The 22,266-nt window shown below is 42.4% G+C and overlaps 1 protein-coding gene across 6 annotated transcripts in view; it reads left to right on the top strand.

Annotated features, from left to right (window-relative positions):
- LOC117206021 (receptor-type guanylate cyclase Gyc76C-like) overlaps window positions 1–22,266 on the top strand; it is a 100,540-nt gene that overhangs the window by 25,074 nt on the left and 53,200 nt on the right. For 3 of the 6 annotated variants that reach the window (XR_004487328.1, XR_004487329.1, XM_033444976.1), the window contains one exon: window positions 16,383–16,502. The gene's annotated coding sequence lies outside the window, so the exon portion shown is untranslated. Of the gene's footprint in view, window positions 1–5,698; window positions 6,211–14,782; window positions 15,447–16,382; window positions 16,503–22,266 lie in introns of those variants that run through there. The other 3 variants (XM_033444978.1, XM_033444977.1, XM_033444979.1) reach the window with 3 other exon arrangements.

Genomic DNA, 22,266 nt, shown 5'->3' on the forward strand with positions numbered 1-22,266 from the left:
CGCGGATTTGTCGTGAAAAATTGGAAAATATCGATCAAAGTCGACCACGTCTGTGACTACAACGAATGAACCAAGTAACATCCGCGATTATAAAATTAACCGACGACACGCGGTTTACCAATTGCATCAGTGAAGCGTTTCACCGCGAGGGAAAAGTTCGTAGTCGCGCGGTAACGATCGCGCCGATGAAAGTCCAGTTGCGGTCTTTCAGGGACATTAATCGCTCGCGTACATGCGCGTGATTCATTTACGCGGAGAACATCGTCGATAGAGATTCGTTTCGATTTACAGTTAACAGGTTGATGTTAGAAAGTTCCGCTCGAATGGGACAACGATAGGGGAGGCCAGTACGTTTGAATATGCATACCAGCGACGTTCCATTCCTTTTTAATAATCTAATGGGTACTGTTACGTTTATTTATATATCGAGCAAGTCGAACTCGAGGATCAGTCGTGCCTCCCGATCGCGAAAACTATAACTAATGCCGTTAGTGGCTCGTCAGCTAACTAAACTCTTCGTTACTTTAATTTGCACGTCTCGTTACGTGCGTCTTCGTAACACGTGATCGCGATACGCCACGGTTCTCACTCTCTCTGCTTAAGTGTGAAACGCTCGTGCAAATACTAGAATGACTTCTGAATTTATTGCGCCATTTACTATTCGGCGTCTTTCGCAAACCCGATAGAGCAAATGAATAGTAAGCTCGTGGAGAAAATTCTTCCAGTCGTTTCCCCGTGTTCCCCTTGAAGGCAAACGTGTAAACGACAACGTTTCAACCTTCGTATTCCTCAAAACGCTATTTCTATTCTCGTTTACCGGTAACGAGCTCCAAGCCGATTCTTATACTTACAAAGCTTACCAAAGAGACCAAAGGACGAACGTTTGGTATAATACATACGACGTAGGAATCGAACACCCTGTATAACGAGGCGACTCTTATACACAGAATAGGGTACTATCTTATTTACGGTGAAGTGGTTGTCGGCCAACTTAGAGGAGCGGCCATCATTCAATCAAGCCGGACAATTTAAACAGCCTGATTCACGCAGCGAAATCATTTAATATTTGACGTCAAGCACGATTATCGTATAACGGTGCGTAATGGCCGATTGTTTATACAGGTTGCAAGCGGCGCCGCAATTTTCAAATGGTGTATCTGCCTCCTGAGAACGAGATGTTGTTGAACGTTGTCGGACGGAGCGATGTTGCAAAATGATCCGTCATTAGCGGCGGACACAAGTGACGAGTACAATTACTCTTCAACCATTTACTGCTAATAGGCGAGCAAACCGAAGAAGAGAAAAAGAATTCATTGCCTCGTACCCTCCCCCTCCTCTCTTCAGCTCGTCTCTTCGCCCCTTTGTACATCGATGAACCATGCTCGTCGTACAAATTCATGCAAATCCCACGCACGTATAATTCCAAATTATTCTGTAACCTCGTATTCATTCGCTTAAATATTAATCGCGTCGGCGACGCTGTATTATTTCGACTTCACGCTCGGTCGAACGCGAACGGTCTCTCCGTAGAGCGTACTTTTATTAGGTTCTCCTTCTGCCAGCCTGTGTTTCTATTTATAGACACGGAATTATCTTCATCCGCCGTAGAACAATACGTTCAGAGTGGTAAAAAATTTTGATAGGAGAATGCTAATCTACGCGGTTCATCGTTGTCGTTCTCGAATGAAAAGGAGCGGCTCGATTACCAGCAATTAGATCATCGTTGTTGCGCGTACAGACATACGCGATTAGAAACGACACAGAAGGGGAGGAGAGATTTGCGATAGAATAAAATTCCATTTTGGCGCGAAACGAAGAAGTCAGAAGGAAAATAACAACTTCGTTTACTCGAGCACAATTTTTGACTTTACTGTCCGATTAATATTCGTTGATCGAATCTCCCGCTACAACTCTTCTCTTATACAACGTCATTTATTACACAAACGAAAAATAGCTAATGGGGTAAATCAATGAACTCTCATTATACGCATCCTTACTGTACCACGTTCTTTTGTTTCTATAGATTGGCACTTATCCCATCGTCGTTGTCGTATCTTTTCACAACTTTGCACTAAATAAAATTTCGTTATAGCGGAAGAAGGACGGACTATTTTATTGAATGAAATCTATCGCATTTTCTTGATGGAAGTTCTCCTGCCAACGGGTTACTCACAATCGATGTAGCGTGTTGCATCTTTCTACAAGGTACCGCACCTGTGGCTCAAACGACCTGTTGTCCACGCACACGCGGTTACTTTACATAAGATATGCGCAAGCTTAGACCGAGCTGAAAATAAACTCGTCGCGATTCGACACGTTCGATCGTAAGGCTACGTTCGTTGTCATTTAACCTGATTTCCATCGGCACGATTCGCGACTCGCCGACCAAGCCAGCTCGAATGCCTCGCGTGCCTTTTCCGCGATAAATCTCTTCCCTATGATCGCGAAATTATCCGACAAGTCAACGAAACTGGTACAACGAGATCAAAACAAACTCACGTTTCAACAACAGGGAAAAGAAATCATATCCGATCTTTTCTAATATACTTCAAAGTATACTCGACGAACATCTCCCGCTAACAAATTGTTCGATATTTTAATCAAAACACGACAACGTCTATAATCGTGTAAAACGTACGACCTTTCGTCAATTTGCTTTTTAATTATCGTCGAATTAATCCCAAACGAGAATCGCGTTTAACGGAACAACGGAGACGAATCCGCGAAAAGTAACGCGGAGCAGATAGTGGGCAGGTTCTTACCTTGATAATGTACTTGTAATTAGGCAGCCGTGTTCCCTTACTGACTCACACACGTCATCGATCAACTAACTATTTTCGATAAAAACCCAAACAGAGTGAATGTTCGGATGGATTTCTGAGTTAAGCACATTCAGATGCTCGTAAATTATGTATTTGAATATATATATATATATATATGTATATATAATTAGTATAAACATTTTACATACATTCATAACGACCATAACAGCATCCTTTTTACTATCCATGAAAAGAATCCTTCTGAAATCAGGTTGTTTGAACTTAATCGACTTGAACTCGACTAACTTGAACAGTTCGAACGCGACTTAAAAGTACAAGAGCGATGAAATGTCAGGAAATAAGCCTGAGACAACGTGGGAGAAAAAAATGTTGCTGCTGGCGACGGAGGCCGCAAAAGTTACACGCTCCCTGTGCACGCTAGATTGTACGCGCCGAGCGGCGAGTGTTGACACTCACGGGGAAAAAGATAAGATAGCAACTGTTTTACCAGCCAATCGCCGCTTCTGTGCGTCGTCGTCTACGTCACTGTTGCTAACTGTGGTTGTGTACACAAGTACACAGGTCTGTATTCAATTGAGATTTCTGCTTTCCGAATAGTGCGATCTCCGGCTGAAAACGTCGCGAAAACAAGGCGCATCGGACAAACACTCGTTGAAAGAAGAATTCCACCGACCGACCATAAACGATCGGCCCGAACGGTGAAATCCAAAATCGTGTTACCTCGCGGCACAGGGCGGAAAGAATTTTATCGCGAGTGCAGAAAGTGACGCTGCAACATTGGAAAATTTATAGGAAGATAGCGGGAGGAAGAGAGGTACAAACGAACTCGGCCGAGAAATTAATTGAACGAGATAGGGGGACGGTCTGTTGCTTCAAGAAGGAGGCATGACCATCTTTCGCGCGAGAATCTTTTACTTTGACCACTATAGTCCGACTTCGAACACAAACTAAGTCGTACAGAGAAACATTTATTACCATAAATTAGATAAACACAGGAGAACTCTACGAGAGAATTTTCAATTGGTATAAATTTAGTGGGAAAAGGGAAAGATAGAAAATCTAGTTAAATTGGAGACAAGAAGCTATCTATCGAAACTTTTATGTTTTGATATCTCGTTTATCGGACGCTACTTTCTCTGCAACGTAACGCATTGCATTATCGTTCGTATTTACGCGCATACAGCAGAGCACGTGCATTAACAGTGTACGCGCGTAATAAAGGCATTCGTGCGCTACGCTATTACATCCTACGTTAATGTACGAACAATCGTAAGTTAGCATGTTCACGGTATGCACTTGCGCTCGTTGGAAATTTTGCATACTGATACATAATAATAAGTACTAGAAAATTATGGCAATTAACTTGCGACCAGTCAATTAGCTGTTGAAAAACGTTGACATTCCTTGTCTGGTAGAAAAAAAAAAGGAAAAGAGAGGAAAGAAAGGAAATTCGTATGGTAGAACGATTACAGTAGCGAGAAAATATGGTAGGTATGCATTCCGTGCTGATAAAACGCGCAGCTTTCACTATCAATCGCGGTTACAGTACGTAACCAGAAACCAAAGTGTCGGAGGAAATAAGTAAATACCACTAGGCCTCTTAACTTCGTCTTATAAACAAGATTACTTCCAACCGACTACAGATTTGCAAACAATTAAAGTGTAAACTACATCTTCGATGCGTTATTTCTCGCAACCTGTTGCACGTCACGAGCCTCGAAATTTTATACGGCTATTTTATTAAAAAACTGATGGTCATAAGCAAAGAAATGCTAATTCAAAACGTAGCATTTGTTCGAACAAAGAAATTATATTTTCGAGATGGTTAAGAACTGTGCGAGTCGTAAAGCTGTGCGTAAATTATAGTCCCCTCCTTGTGCGATCTTTGATTTATCAGTTTTATTTCATTCGAAAGCATTTTACGACTGGAAGGAAAGAAAGACACATAAATACATAAAAGTGCAGAATAGCAAGACGAATGTGATAACCGCGTGGTCGCGATAACGGCAAACTTTTGGCTTTCTAAAAATATCCTTAGCTCATTGTAAACTAATGACGAAACATCTACTCCTCTGTACCTCGTGTCGTCACCTAAACTCGCCTGTGATATAATTCATTTGACCCGGTGTGGCATTTTATTTGCTAACTAGATATCGTTGATGAAACTCGGCGCTCGATTTTTGCCAACGCTAGAGTTATAAAGTACGTATCTTGTTTCTTACGGATCATACACGTGTAATTTTATTGAAATACAGTTGTAAAAATTTTATATGGAAATTTTGAGGAAATTTCAATTTTCGCTAATAAAAAATTATGATATCATAAAACAAGTGATAATTCAAACTTTAAGGATTAGATTCGATTAATGGAAACGAACAATTTTAAGACAGTTACAGCGCCTTCTACATGCACAAAAAAGTACACTTTCGATAGAGACATCTATTTAGGGGGAATATTTTCTCCCGCCATAATCAGCGAGCTTTGATTGGCCTAAAAAGTGTTCCGATAACGTAACCAAGATCTAACAACGTGAACACATTCGAATCCCACGAATTCGATGAAAACGATATTAATATTTAGTAGGTCGTTGTGATTTCCAAATACGTACAAATTATCGGCTATAGTAAACATGCACTTACATTAATTCGCGTTCAGTCGGATCATGCTCGGCCTTGATAGTTGTTTGACACCGGTGGCTCGAGCGAGTACCATTGACTTCCGTTCGAAGGCTATAAAATTCCAAGACACGTATCACACTCATTCACCCACATTCGCGTCGATTTCGCGGTAATTTTTATGAGAAAAGCGAAAATTGTCGGCGAGTTTTTCGAAGATTCGGCGTACTGCCGATCTCGATCGGAGCGCCGCTCCGGTGCTGCCACCTGCACGCCGTACGGCGACACTAGACCCCTTCGGAATCATGTGTTCGTTCAGTATATTGCGGCCTCTGCTTGCGTACGGTTGTTTGTAAGAGTATAACGATTGGCTGTCTCGGTGGCGCGTTTCGTCTTCGTAAAACGAATCTGTGATTTCGTTGTGGATCGTGGATCGCGCGTATACCGATATAGCGTGTGGTGTTCGACGTTTCGTTGGCCGCGGGCAGTGCACGTATTTACACCACGTTCCGTGGGAAAAGGGCAAGGAAAAAAGACGAAAAAGAAAAACTTGGCGGATAGAAGTGCGTCGTCTTCGCGCCAGTAAAGGCGTCCTTCCGCGTTCTCTCGTACGTAGACGAGCCGCGCGGCCAATCGTGCGAGTGGAGTGATTTTATTTTCCAACGAGTAGTGCCTGACGAAGGACGGAAATAACTGTTAAGTGAAGTTCCTCGACTTTTCGCGATCGGTCAACGAAAGACCAGCAGGGATGACGAGGTAGCCCCCCATCCGCAGGATTGGATTACCATGCTGGACACGGCCACGAGTCGCAGGTAACAGAGAACCGTGTGCGCCCCGTGTGAAGACTCCCCACTCGCAGCTTCTTTCTCTTATCCTCTTCTTTCCTTACTTTCTTCGCTTCTCACTCCTGTCTCCTCTCTTTCTCATGTGGTACACACGTTGCTTTCTCTCTCTCTCGTGATCGCGAGAGGGAACCGGCGGGAATAGTGGTGCGATACGCGGTACACACGAGCGAATAGGACGGTTTCTAGCAGGCATTCGCTAGAGTAAACGATTGGATGAGCGCCAGCTGCTCAAAGGAAATTCCTTTGACAAAATTTCTCGAGTGTCACTCGATCTATACGCGCGCGTGTGGCAGCACTATGGTTTAATGACAATACCGATGGTTCAACGATGATTATATTATGATATGTACATACATATATATATGTGTGTGTGTGTGTGTGTGTATATATATATATATATAAAATAGATTCATTTTCTAGTAGTCCTCTGTACTTCAGCGGAAAGGTCGAATACTTAACAATAAGAAGGGCGCGTGTCAAATCTCTTATTCATGAGCATTATATACGTATTATATGTTCATGAATAATACTACATAGAGGAAGTGATAGCGCGTGCGAGGCCCCCTGACGCGGGTAAAGTGCATCGCGGCTGCTGCGACGACGTGTATAACGCGACAACAAATTTTTATGGAAGGCTGACACGCGCCTTGTGATGGAAATCTAAAATTTCTTTGTGCTCCCGGGCCCGTCATGTATTTCCGGAACGTGTATACATCGTGTTGACGCGTCTCTTCTACGTCAAACGTTCGTTCAGGAAATGAGCTAGCAAACGATTCGTGATTACGTTGTACAGTCTGACTACTAGTATTTTCGTTCTGTTGTGTACAAATACGTGTATATTTACCACATATATGTACGTTTAGGAATGCTGATTAATCGCATAGCGGTAAAAAGCTTCAGCAGAAAAAACATTTTAGAATACATATATATGTATACGCGTGCTCGTATTGGAAGGGTTCGATGTAGTATTTGCTCTCTCTCTCTCTCTCTTCCCCTCCCCTCTCTCTCTCTCTCTCTTTCTCTCTCGTAATCAGCGTATCGAAACAACGTATTTTCGTCGCTTGGCTCTGATACACGAATCTCTGACGTATAAGAGCAAACGAAATCAAGTTGCGGCTGCGACGACGCCACGGAACTTGAGAAATATACTAGAGCGACAACGTCTGATGTATCGCGTCCCAGGGTCCACCGTATTCTAACCGTTAACAGTTTACTTAACGAGCAGATAAGAGAGAACGTAGAGGAAAATTTCCATCGAGGCTTTCCGCGTTTCAACCCGCTCGCTTCTTCGTGCGCGGTGTATCATATATATATTTCTACTCTTGAATCAGTTCTGGTTTAGTATGTAACGCAGGTGTCATCGGTTTGTTGACTGTTTCTCGTTCGTCGAAGAGGATTCGAGGAAGATTAATATTTTTTCGAATTCACACGTGGCGTCGCTACGACCGAGCTGAGTCATAGTCGGTACTTTCGGACGTCAAAAAATTTCATTCGGTTGGTTATCGCTGTTTGCGCATGGTTTTAGACGACAATTTTATAGGAGTTAATGAAAATGTAAACAGTGCATGTTACACGATCCTAAACGATATCGCGAGCGTCTCGAAACGTAATTTGTGCCCCAATAAATCTTCAACTTACGTACAATGTATATCGACGCGATCTCGTTCCCGTAATGGGACCGTGAAATATGGAATCGAAAAATATGTAGGTCGATTACCGACTTTTCTGCGTCGGTAAATTCGCGCGTATTTTCTCGTTCGATCGTGTGTGTTCTACTAGGCGTGGATAAAAAACGATTTTAACAAATGGAATAAATTCATGATACGAATACGAAAATGAGAGAATCTCGGTGTCATGTTTTCTCCCGTTCGATCAGCTTCGTGGACGCTGGTAATTCGAGAAAATAAAATTCGCTTGGAAGCTACGGAGCAAAGGTTGCAACGATAAATATTGTCCAGGAGAGATGCTCGCCGTTGTCGGCAACCAAACAATAGCTTTTCATCGTACGCCGTTCAAAAGCGACTCGGTGGAACGACCGTACCAGCAGAGACGTTTAATGAACTTAATTATTCCGAATGTCGATGCTTAACCTCTTTGTTGACCGCTATACCACTGTTAAGCAGCAACATTGTTAGACCTCTCAAACAGGTGGCCCTGCTAGCTCAACCTCAACTTATTGCTACACGCGTTTCCACATCGAACAAATCTTACTTCTTTATTTTCTTTTTAATAAAATTACTCGGTTATGCGAAAAGAAACCGGGCCTTGAAAATGTTCAGTATTTTCCGCGCTCGGTTCTCCAACGTCGTTACGCTTGATTAATGTTCCGTGCATTTACATTTCATTTAATGCAAAATCGCTTTTACCGCCGAATTACTTTTTACTTTTTGCATAACAATGTCCGTACATGAGTGTATGGTCATGTTGCGAAGCAAATTGAATAAGAGAAGAGCTTTAAAGAGAGAAGGAAGAAAGGAAAATAGGACACGTGTAGCTGGAGACTGGAGACGGGAATGAGTCCAGAAGAAAAACAGTTGCGCTTAACGAAGGAGGATTAAAACCGGCGAGACACCTGTAAAAATCCTATCTACAACTCTATTCAAGTAGCTCACCATCTCGGTTAACTTTACTCGTTCGACTTCATCGTGATACGAAGTAACGACACGGTTCACGCGAAAACGTGAAACAACATGTGGCGCGTAACAGCGCGAGCAACAACTCGTCGCTGCGTGCGTTACGCTGCGCTCTCTGGTGTGCGCTCCGCGTGCCTACTCGATATTTTATAATGGGTCTTCCGATAAAAATGCCACTTGTCAGGCCGCGACTGTTTTGCATAATTTCAGTTCAGGATACACGCGCGTAAATTGCGAGCACGGGCAATAAATCTTGAGAGAAACCGCTACGCTTCAGACTCGTGCCTTCTCTTTCTCTCTCTCTCTCTCTCTCTCTCTCTCTCTCTCTCTTTCTCGTTAGCTTCTGGTCTCCCTTTATATCTCGATAGACGAGATAGTGGCGCGATGCAGATGTATGATGTCCGATATATCTAATGGCAATTAATGCGAGCAGTTTAATATCATCGCACCGCATTTGTATCCACCGGAGATATTCGTTCCATCCTGCTATTCTCTGTACTCACGGGCATAAGTAGTTCATGAAAATATTCAAACACTTACAGAAACTTTGTACGAATATATGACGAGTGTTATACATTTTTTAATTTTAATTTAAATTTAAGTTTAAATTAACAAGTTGTAGCGAGACTCGGTTATCCTGGCTGTATTGGTAAAGTTTGAAACAAATCTGAAAGTGTATACAGAAAGTACAAGATATTTGTAAGAACATTTCGTTATTTATAAGAGTTGTTTACAAATGGGATAAAACTTATCTATAATTCTATGATTAGCTTCTAGCGAGAATTATACATAATTCCAAATATATATAACGACCTAATCATATCTAACGTGACAGCAGAATTGAAAATTTCTAAAAATTATAGTTGATTAGTTTAATTTCTAACTGGCTCGTAATCGCCAATCATATAACAGATCTCGATCTATAACGAAGAAAGAACGAAACGAAATCGCTACGGTGAGATATTGATTAACCTGACAGATTGACACAGATAATTCTATCTCATATAGAATGAAAAAAAGAACCGATTCCGTGTTTCTAGTTGAACTGAAATCTTATTGTATGCGAGTCGAGCGCGCGTACGAGTGCGCACGGCCACGATTCGAGCGTGGAAAAAAAACGTGCTTTCTAATTAATCAGTTAAGCTAAGTATTCGCCGTGCTTAATGGCCGTAATTAGCGCTATATGCTTCGCGCGAGCACTGAAATTACGCGATTGACCTGTGCCAGTCCGTTCGGGAGAAATTAATAAAACGTAGAATGAGCTAAGCAGTCATGATTGCACAGTTTTTACGAATCTTTCGGAGTAGCCAGTTCCTACGCGATACCAGCGTTTTTTCTTTGACTTTTAACCCTTGGCCGATTCGACGGGATAAGAGGGATTCGATGTTCTTTCCAAGTTACATGTAATCGGTTGCTACTTATCTCGTTCTATGTATAACTTAATTATTCACTGTAGAACACGACGATACGTTGTATCTCATTTGAAGAGTTTATCGATGGCAAAAGTAGCCCGTGAACCGAAAGCTTTATGAAAATGGAATTTTATCGTTATCACAGTCGAAGTCGTGGCTGGTTATGCAACACTAAAGTCACTTAATGTTCGCACGTTTTGTTTACACTGTGTGTAACGCAGGTATGTAAAACACGAATGAAATCCATAACGTAATACGACGCTATCCTTCCAATGCATTACACGAAATAATACACAAGCTGTCGAAAATATTTGGACATTTTATCATAGACAGATTTCATATTTATATAAACATTATACGTGTTATGTAAAACGTTTTGGAATTTTTAATAAACCAAGGTTATATTGGTCAAGCTTGAAACCAATCTAAAGAAACGTATAGGAATTACAAAATATTTATCGCAAAGTGTTAGTGAAATTTCAAAATAATATATATTCGTAAAAGATATCTACGCGTGTTCGAATACTTTCGTAAGTCTATGTATATCCAATTTAAGCAAAAAGTCCTTGATTTAAGATTTGTGTAAAATATTTAGAATGTCGTATCAAAACAAAAAAGGAAAAATACGAGAAAAATTCCATAATTGCTCGTTCGATGATTTTCTACGAGTGAAAATTCCATTGATACCGTTCTCTCTAATTAAGTCGTCATGCAAAACAGCCGATGGAATGCCGCGATATTGTTGGAAACGTAACGCTAAAAATTCATGGGCTGAGATTAATAAATACTCTCGATTCCGCCAGCACGGTTACTTTTCAATGTTACAACGACGCGCGGTGTCTTTAATTTTCGGTTCAGCGGCTTGCGTGATCCGAGGAATATCAAAAGCGCTGCTGTGTGTTGTACGGCATAAGGGTGGTTGAGTAATGACTAACGAGTAATGCGCCGACATAAGTAAGCATTAAGTAACGAGTGGCACTCACACGTGCGCGCGTGGTCAGCACACACTACCGAGGACGGTGTACGGGTCCGCAGTGTGTACACGAGAGATTACGAGCACGGTTGTCTCGGCTGATCATGATGTTCCTTTCATTCAGGTCCCGATTAACGATCTGCAGATGTATTTAACGAGTCTAAAAGCGGCACTGTGGTTTACCGAGCCGCTCTCGACCGCTTCGACCCCTTGAGCGTCTCTTTTCGTTGATCGAGTGAAGATGATTTCCTGAAATGGCCACAACAATGCAAATCCTATTCTTTTTCTTAATTTACAATTTATCACGAATGCTAAATTAATGCAAATGCTTACGATATTGCGTTTACGCGCACGACGCACCGAATCGCATTTATTAAAATTAAAAGGTCGTTGAAACAAAACGAATTTCCATCGTTGAAATGAAAGGAAACGTGATAGGAATTGAGATTAATCGTAGTGATTATTCGATAAGTTTGGCAAACGTCCAAACGTGTACCGTCGAACGCTTCTCTTTGCTTGGGTAGAAAAACTCGCCGTGAAGGTGGAGGTTGAGCTTAGGGAAGAAGAAGCAGAAGGGGAGAGACAAAAGCAAAGTGGGAAGATCGGCGGTATCGGCAGCGATCGCCTTGCTAGCCTGGAAATCCAGTTACTCCAGCAGGGGCCTCGAGACAATGCGCAGAGAGCAACCCGTGCAATGCCGCCTCGGGAGAGCTGGTTGGGTGAGCGCGACGAAAATAACTCCGGCAGGAGAATATTACGGCACTTTGCAATGAGGAGAGACCAATGAAAAGAGAAGAGCGGCCACGCAACGTACGAGCAAGGAAGAAAGACAAAGAAGCAAGTTAGGCGGACGAGGAGAGGAACACGGTTGAAAGAAAGAACGAGATACAAGACCGGAGAAAAAGAAGAAAAAGAAGGAGGGGATGATAGAAGGGGAGGGGGAGAGTGGAGACAGAGAGAACGGAGAATCGCGTGTGCGTATATGTGTATGTGTGTGGTGCATACGTGATAAGGAAAGACGAGGAAGAGTGACGAGAGCGAGAGAGGAGAGAAGATAGATCGTCGCACGAATCGACTCATGGCGAACCATTCGAAACGAGCGACCGGCGGTCGTCTTCTTTTGGTCCGTGACGCGATTGGCCGATCGGCCAATGACTGGTTCTCTCGGCACTGGACACTGGACTGTGTGCACTGCGTGCAGCAGCAGCAGCACCAGCCGCCCCTCTTCGCCGCCTCGAGTGCGCTCGCGACTCGTGTACAGTGCACTTCATTGACGGCCGCAAAACTGGTCCACTGCGAGCCGCATAAAACTCCGTTAGAACCAGTTCCATGCGAAACGGTCTTAAAACCCCCAATCCGTGATTCCCTCGTCCCCAGGGGTTTTCCTATCAAACGAGAAATTTATGGAAGAAATCGTCCTCTTCATTCTTTCTCTTTCTTAATAAAAACGAATGCGAAAAATCGAAGATCCTCTAACTAATTAGCGGATACGAAATTGAGCGCGAAGTTCGAAAGAACTAGATCGAGACGCGAATCGCTTTTAGAAACGATATTTCGCATATGGTTCGAACTTCAGGACGCGGGTCTTGCATCATGACGGATAATTCGCAATGATCGGCTGTGCGCGCGTCAAACATACTTCTTTTTTCTCTCTTTCACGTACGTATGTACCATTTAACTTCCACGAATACCGGGAAATTCTGGTGCTGCCAGTATGTCTGCCAGTGCGATCGGTGGAATCCGAGCTTTCACGGAACATTCCGAACGGCCCCGATTCCTCGAGTTTGCTGGACGCGCGCGGCGTGCGCGCGAGGCCAGTCCTATAAAACCGTAAACGTCGATTACGCAATGATGTAATATAATAATGGATATTGTCTCGGCAATGGAGATTCCGACAGATAGAGTTTCTTATTGCTTCGGTGAAACACGCTCACAATTGATACTCGGCCGGAGACGTATGTCAGTCATGCTACATATACTTTGATTTCTGCGCTCTTTTTTCTGGCTGCGCGGGCGCATGCGCGCGTGCTCCTATTCGTGGGAGATACATGGTGGAACCAATTTACTTTTTGCCGGTGTATAATGAAACCGCTGATGGTTATGTTTGGTAATAATTGGGTAACAAAAGTGAGCGTAGTAAAAATGGAAATTGGCGCTACAAGGTAGTAGGATAATGCAGCAATTAAAGTAAGGTAACAGTAACGTGTATTTTTATTACGCATTATGCAACCTTGTGCTTCTGGTTAATTCTAGCTGACGGGACATCGTCCTGAATATCGTCTGCAATTCCAAACTCGGCTCATCTCGTGTTTATTTCAAGCCACTTTAACACGACTTTAAAATTTCGTTCGCGTATATTTCGAAGATGTTGTAAAAATTATAATTAGACCTACTACAGAGTTACTATAATGTCAGAAGTCAATTAGACAAAATGGCGTGCCCTTTGGAAGAGCGAACTGTTCTTAAGATTCGTGGGTTATTTAAGAAGTAAAAAGGTAATCAATAGAAGAAGAAGATCGCAGTTTGTTGAGATCTCATAAAGATATGCTTATTCATCCTAATGGTAGGTTGTCGACGTGGACACGCCTCTATCAAAGTCGTCGGTATCTACAAAGAGGCTCTTCGAGATTTTCTTTCCGTTCCCACCATTCTGCGGCTGACGAGCAATTCTGCCCCTTGTCCCTCCCCTTCGTTCCACTCTGCGTTCGTGAAACGAAGAGGACAGGCTATCAGTAGCAGTAGTAGCAGCCGGGGCTGGGGCACCTCTAATATTTCACGGAAGCCAACTACGCGGTTTGTCGATGTTATCGCGTTCGCGATGCCGAAGGAGCCGATTTTAACCGATACCTTTTTGTTACACCTCAGCTTCGCATTAAAATAAATATCTTCCAATGGAATAGAGCGAGAAAGTTGGAGACAGAGGGATGCTGGAGTAAGCAAAAGGAGGAGGGAAAGGGGGAGATCAACGACCAAGCGGTGGGAGATCATGAACGAGGAGGAAATAGCAGAAGAAGGGAAGGAGAGGGCAAAAAAGGAGAAAAATGCCCGGGAGGGAAAAAGGAAGAGGAAGAGACGAAGAAGAAAAGTGGCGAACCGGCTGGCCGCAACGAACTTGAAGTAAACCAAACCTACCGGTCCTACCGCTCGCGCTACCACTACCACCTACCGAACTATTACCTACAGCAGGTCTATATCTGGACTCTGCCTCGTCTCCCTTATCCGATGCATCGCATCGTGTGCCAGAATAGTGAAATCACCTACGTTCTATACCTTTCACGAGACCATGTGGGTGTTCCGTACTCATCGCGATGCTCATTCAGTCGAAACTCGATTCCTTTTGGGATCGAAGCATAGCCACTACGATCCTCGTTCTTCTCTTACAGAACGATTAAGTTCTAATTTCTCTATCATGAATTAAGGACTTAGGAAGAAAGAATCTAGAAATAGATTCCAACAATGAGCTGGCTCCGGTTGAGCTGTCTAAAATAAGGGATAGGTATTATTTGAGAAAATAAGCATGAGTGCGTTTGAATGCAGGCAAAGGTCCAAAGGAGGCAACTTCCTGGCCCCGAACAATGGAGACCCGCGTTAAGCATAGTTGGGCCTTGATCTGTTAGCTCTAGACATCTCCGAGACTGTTCGATGCTGGATCCAGTTTTTGTCGAAGCTTGACTGCTCGTAGAAGGTGGAACTAGCCGTCGCCTCAACCTGTTCCAATTCTACTCTAAATCGAAGCTCCGTGTATTATCATATCTATGTTCTTGTAATTCTGATATCGACGAGCCCGCTTATCGCGCAGCTTCGATACACGCAGTCTATCGACACGGTTCTTATTCCCAGATTACCTCTTTGATCCGCGTGTAAATCGAAGATGCAATTGAGCGCAGCTTTTTCCGAGGGCCGCGTGACGACGTAGCTGCCTACTACCGCTCTAATTAATACATGATCCTCATTCGCGGTGTTATATAAATCGCGCACGAACACGGGAATATGAAAGGCAGGAAGAGCGAATAAAAAGGACGAGAAAGAGAGAAAAAAAGGTGAGAGCAGAAAGAAGTATGGCATGAAAAGGAGAGAGGAACGTGTCGCCGTGAGCGCGCTTTTGCGTGAATCAATCGATTAAAATCGTCGACGTGCCAACAGCTGACATAATCCGGCACGTATGGGTCAGCCGATTAGAAATCCGTAAGTGTCGCCTTAATTGACGCGATTACATTTACGAGCCCCGCGTCAACATGACCGCTCTTAAATGAACGTGACACGCGCCAGCCAGGTGTGTGTTTTCCAACTCGAGAACGCAAGCAGAATTACGCGTTCCACGTTCGACCGACAGAGAGTTCCGGAACGATTGGCTACGTGCTTTTTGCGCTTTGTTGATCGACCATTCGGAGAATATGTAGTTAGAGGAATTTGTAGGTTGTGTAGTAGTTATGGATGAACAACTAATGCTCTTAGTCGAAGTTGAACGTTTCTTTTTATAGCCACGCCGGAGATAAGGATGCGACGAGGAATTCGATTGGAATTCGCTTTTTGTGAGGCACTTCTATGTTAGATCCATTTGTTTATCATTCGAGAGACTCGAGGGACTCGAGGAATTAGGTTCGACAAAAGTCTATTTAGTAACGTGTAGTCTTTGCGGCCGTAGAGAACGTTGCGGTTAATTTAAGAACGATATTGAATGATAATTGAGAAATTAACATATCTGTCGTCCCGTTGGTATGTCGTCGCGTGTTATACTTGAATAGTGGCTCTTGTGATAATTTCCTTGTGATGAGTTTCCCGATCGTTGCCTATATAAGTTATTCAGTGCATGTATATTTATGCAATCCTTCGTTTTATAATGCTGTTAAATATGTATCTTTTATAACTTATTTATCTTATGCGAATGAAATACGTACTAATTCCTCGACTGTTGTAACAAATATTATTAACTTTAGGAAGAAGGAATTTGTCGAAGTAACTCGTTATCGATCGAAAAATCGACTCCAAATCATCGTAGTCTCATCGACAGATTTTTTTCTTTTTTTCTCCTTATTTAACGATTACTCCATGAAAATCCAATATGAAGATAAAAAAAAAAAAATCAAATAAAACAAGGATCGTCTTATCATTGTCTTGCAGGTGGCTGTCAGAAGTTCAGGCTGAAAGCGCGAAGAGTATCGATTGGCAGCAGCATGCTCTCAATATAGCGTTCGAGTATCGACGATCTTCTCCCTGAAGTTACTCTGCCATGTTGCTTAGGTAAGATTAACGAAGTGATTTTTCCCTGAACAACACGTCGAGCAACACGTGTAAACGACCTCGTCTGAAACGTCGATGAAAAGTTGTAGTTTATCATTATCGTGGTAACCGAGACAAGCGCGCCTATGTACTCTACATTTTTCTTTCCTGCGCTACACTTTCCGCCTCGTATCTCAACGTGAACGAAGACGATGATGAAGAAGGGTGTTAGCCATTTGAATCGTTGCAATTATAGAGAGTCGCGCGATTCAATATCGCGAGGAACGACACTGCGACAGATATTCTAAATGCGTGTTATCGTTTGTTGGCGTACTATTTTAACGTGTTATCTTGGTCCACGTCCGCCATGGAACCGCAAACACACCCGTTCGCTCTCTCCGCGTGCAGCTTTCAGCCAAGTACGCTTGAACCCGCGACGCGCGAGTTCCGCCAGCACTGCTGTATTGGTACGCGAATGCGACAAACACACGCTTAATTCGCTCGGAACGAGTGCGATTGATATTCAGATGCAAACAGGGCAGGAGACACGAGACCGAAGCAACGTTAAATGTCGCTTTCATTAGAATTAATCGCCGTGAATTTCGTTTAATTTGAACGTAAGAGTTGATCTTTGATGTGGAATCTCTGGTCATGGTACGAAATAACAGAGAGATTAAACGATCGCAAGTTTCGAGGTTTGAGTAAGAAGTTAAATTATGAAAATTATAGCTAATCGTAAGAATTATTTGGAATTATGGAAATTTGCCTATGGTAGAATTATTTCTTATTCGATTCTCTTCGCGTTGTGGATTTATTAGTTCCTCTTAAAATACAATTTTTAAATTGCCGATTACACATATTACTTTATAGTACTTTTGCGTCACCCTGTATTGCAACGTGCTTCTCGGAACAACGATTAAATCGTTGAACAACCGCGGTTACATCTCCCTATTTACAATAATCGTATTAAAGTTACATATCTACGACTCGAGTTTTGCGAAGCCATTACTCATTTTTCCCTTCCAAGTTTTTCCGCGGGCAAATATCGCGGGTCACCGCTGAAACTCACGTGGCCGGCAACGTGATAAAAAATCCGAATGTTAGGCTCATTATGTCGTTACGGCAATCGTTAAACGCAACTGTAAGCGTGGCAATTGCGCCATTCTAGACGAAAGGTTACGGTCAACAGGAGATTTAAGGTGATCGAACTTGGCCAGTTGCCGAAATAATCTTTCTTTCTTAAGGTCGACGTTGACAAACGAAAAGCGCGGCATGGAATCGCGAAATCGTGCGAGGAACGCGTGTTTTCGCGCGATCGTCGCAAACTAGCGCGCGTCGTGTAGGTTCGTGCGACGAGGTACGAAGGGCCTGGCGGCGATAAAACCAGTCACGAACATTGTACGCGGGGAAAACATACGATAGCTACTTCTGCAGAATTCTGTCGTACGCGGTTGTATGGTACGCGTGTGTGTACTCGTGTGCGTGCATTACACGGAAGCACGGAACAATGCGGTGCCATTCATGGTAAAAGAAGAAGCGGTTGAATCACCCGCCCGCTCGGATTCTACAGGCTTATTCAAACGACAAGCTCCCGGAATAATCGAACGAGTCGTCCGTAGATCGCGATACGAGATTCCTCTGATCTGCCGTACTCCTCCATGCTTCGATAAATTCTCTTTCGCTTCGAACCGCCTCGCTCGTAGATTAGATAGCTCCATTTCACGGATGCTATAAGCCTGTTAGAAGATTGGTAGGTTTCCAGACGCGTAATTGCAGCCACGCAGAAGGCGTTAACCCTATGGAATCGTAACGATACCAATTCCGGAGCGAATACGAATTTATATGTAGAAACGTCAGCTTGTAATTACGGACAGGTAAGCGCGCCAATCGGAAAGCGAGAGAGAGAGAGTGAGAAAGAGAGAGAGAGAGAGGAAGAGAGAGAGAGATAGGGCGAGAGGAAGGGGTTCTCGGTGGAATTTACAGAATTATAGCAATTTATACCGGTGGCACGCGCGCTCTCCTCGCGCCTGCATAACGATACGTGTCCGCGTCCCGACTGATTTACAACGTTGTTGAATAATTATTTAGTGAAACGTTGCTCGTGTACGCGATTTCCCCCGCGAGTACAAGCCGACGATTTCCTATTACCTATCCCGATGAAATATCGCGTCTCTGTTAGGCCCGCGAGGAAACTGCGAAATCGTGTGTATTTGCTCGGGCTCGGTAGTAATAACATTGCGGTCTATGACTGGAAGAAGGAAATAGTCTCTCGCGGACCGTGTTATAAAGTTACATGCCGATCGCTGTAACGCGATACATTGCATCGGTACGAGGAACAGTAGTTAGAGATCTTACTAAGGCGGCAAGAGGAATAAAGAAAAAAAAAAAAAAGAGAAGAAAAAAGAACAGCGTGTGGTGACGGTGAAAACGGCATTGGATCGCCTCCTTCGCCTCCGCTGATCATAAAATTGCATCGTATTCTTGCTGGAAAGAATATAAGATATAGAGATTATAAATGTAAACTGCATGGGGAAGATATGATAAATTTATTTGCGTTCACTTCCTAATTTTGTTAGCATTTGATGGCATACAAGGGTATACGTTACTGTACATAGTAGTTACATTTTAATATTCTGGCACGGCACAGTCACTGTATCCGCTGCTTTATATAAGAGAGGATGATTTAAATACGTGTTGCTCGTTGCACGAGTCATTTATTTCGTATAAAAACAGTTTTAGCAATTTGTGATTGGTTGACAAGGCATTGGACTTTAGAACTGCTCTCGTATGAAAAATAAAAAAATGTGAACCATCTTGTTTTTTCTCCGTAGTGCTCAATTAATGTATTGGTTAAAGTTAACCTGTAAAAAAGCCAGCTGCAAAGAAGCAACGAGTTTTAAGTCGATATCTCTGTTTTGATTTGTCGAATTTTTATTTGGACGATTAAAAGCCACGACACTGTCAAGCTCGATCCATTTTATAACATCGCTGTTTCATTCTTTCCATTTAAGATGCCCGGCGCACGATCGTTCACCATTATCCTCTGTAAGGCCGCCGCTTTCGCCAGTTTTCGCGTTTCGTTTTCGTATTTTGTGTTTTTCAGTTTTCGTTCATTTTGCTCTTTTTCCGTTCTTTGATCTCGCGGATTTTTGATACGGCGAATTATTTTTAGATGCGTGCGGTACGCGATACACGCGAATTTGCTCAGCTTGCGTTTGCATTCCACTGATAACGACCAATCGATGATTTTAAACACGAGTTTTAATATATTTGTGGAGAACGAGAAAGATAAGCGGAACTGCCCATATTTCAAACTCAAGGTGATTTTTCCTTTTCTTTTTCTGTTTTTTTTTTAATTTTTTTTTTTTTATTTTTACTAGGAGAGTTCGGTTCTCTAATTTCGCAGTGAAATTCATCCTGCTCGATAAGATTGAGATACGATGCTTGCGGTGCTATATCATATTTCCCAGCACATGTGCTTGTTCGTAGCACTGTTGCCTGGAAAATCCTTGTAATCCCCATAAATTATAATAATATAACAAAGGAGACCGTGAACGTGTCTCACGTACCTTACGAACAATCGCGGATGAATGAAAATTTCTCGCGATTCGTTCCACTGTATGTCGATACATACATATGTTTATGTACATACATATAGCCGGAGCATGAATTTCACTTTGAGCAGACTTTTCGCGAAATATCAACTTTCACTTATCCTTTAACCCGTAGACACGTACCTTTTCCAGTTAAGTAGAAATAATTAAATATTAGGTTGTTCGGAAAGTTCGTAGTTTTTTAATTATCGATATATTCTATATTTCGTACGATATACCTATGACGAATTTTTGCAAAATATAAAAATTCCAAGCTTACGATTAGGAATTCAAATTCTCAGTTAAGATCTCTTTAAACTTTTCTTAAATGTAAAATAAAATTCTCGCAGGTTTCACTTTTATCGTCTTTTTATTAGAGCTTGAAACATTTGAAGTCTATTAATAGACTTCGCGCCAATTTTTCCAGCTATCACCAGAGTCAATTCCAAGTACTCTATTATCGGTCAAACTGTCAATCAGCTAGACGTTTCAGCTCTTGATCTGTCCATCAGCCATTTTCATTCTATTCGTCGTCCGATGAAATCAGCTGGCAATTAATCAGGGAAAAAGTATTCGGAATGACGACCACGTCATTATATGTACTTACTACCGCTGTCCGTGCTTAATCATATTCGTCAATCTGACTCTCAGTGACTTACGCGTACACGTGTTTTAATCCAATTACAAGACACTGTTACATGCTGCCGCTGTTATCTGAGCCGTATGAGAAAGTGACATATTTACATCGTAGTTCCCTTCGTATTTGGAATTCACGCGCGCCTTGCTTTTCGTTCTTTACGTATGTACGTCACTGTTTGTACAGCTACGAGTATCGTATAAATATTGAAAATACGTGTTTTACTTTTAAAGATATGTATTTTTACACCATTTTGTCCGCTCATAATTTAATTAAAGACAGTCAATTAAATATCAGATAAAAAGAAGTCAGCTTACTAAGAATTCTATTGATAGCTCGACACAATACATCATCGTTTTAATTTATGCCTATCGATGAGTCACATTTTATTAGCCGATATTAAACAACATAACTCACTCTAGATTGGTTCCATCTAGCTCCGACCTCCGGAAACCGCTGCAAATCTCAATCACAAGGAAACTAAACGAATCAATAACCCTACCGTAGGGTTAATCGAATTATTTTCTCGTTGCTAATATTTCTTTCCTTCTTTTACTGCATTTAAAGTAGCTATATACGTGATTTTCTCGTTATATCTCTATTATATTACAAACTTAGTAGCGCCTAATATATTGGGTTGGCAACTAAGTGATTGCGGATTTTGTCAATAGGTGGTATTGACTTATTATAATAGTAATATCGGTACGCGTAATAACCAGAATGTAGATTTGTATAACATTCGTGGAACATTTCAAGATGAAGAAGATGCATAGTGTACACACGATACGCGAAAATATATTGGCAAGATGTGGTCATTTGGGTCAGCCGAGCTTCGATATCTTGAGATTCGATCTCGAGCTCAATACAAAAATTTGTTGTATTGTGTTGGCAACTAAGTGATTGCGGATTTTGTCAATAGGTGGTATTGCTTTTGATTGATTTTGTCAATAGGTGGTATCGACAAATTTTTCCGTAATGAGCTCGAGATCGAATCTCAAGACATCGAAGCTCGGCTGACCCAAATGACCACATCTTACCAATATATTTTCGCGTATCGTGTGTACACTATGCATCTTCTTCGTCTTGAAATGTTCCACGAATGTTATAAAAATCTACATTCTGGTTATTACGCGTACATAAACGTCATTAAGTAGTATGTGGACGACGCGAGTAATTCCGGGTCGTGTTAAACCGAGGGAATTACGGGCGTGTAATTTTGGATGTTTGCCAGTGTTTGCCAAAACGAAAACGCCCGCGTGCGTGCCATCCGCGCAATATCCGCGCGAGTGGGTCGTTAGAGGCAAATCGCGAAGACCGAGTGAAATTAAGAAAATACGCGTAGCAGGAGACCATCAAGCGGCTGTCTGCCAACTATTTCGTCGGCACGTGAATGTTTACGACTGCTTCCCGTTTGATTTCCATCTAGATTTCCTCGATTCTCGTCTCTTTATGTAAACTGAATTTTACTTTGAACCATCGTCTATTTTATAGCGCGCGTGCATCCGATAAGGAGGACGTAAAATCGTGGCGATTTATAATCTGTAAATTGTGGATT

The sequence above is a fragment of the Bombus bifarius genome, unplaced genomic scaffold (assembly GCF_011952205.1).
Source record: "Bombus bifarius isolate JDL3187 unplaced genomic scaffold, Bbif_JDL3187 scf7180000007996, whole genome shotgun sequence".
Lineage (NCBI taxonomy): Eukaryota > Metazoa > Arthropoda > Insecta > Hymenoptera > Apidae > Bombus > Bombus bifarius.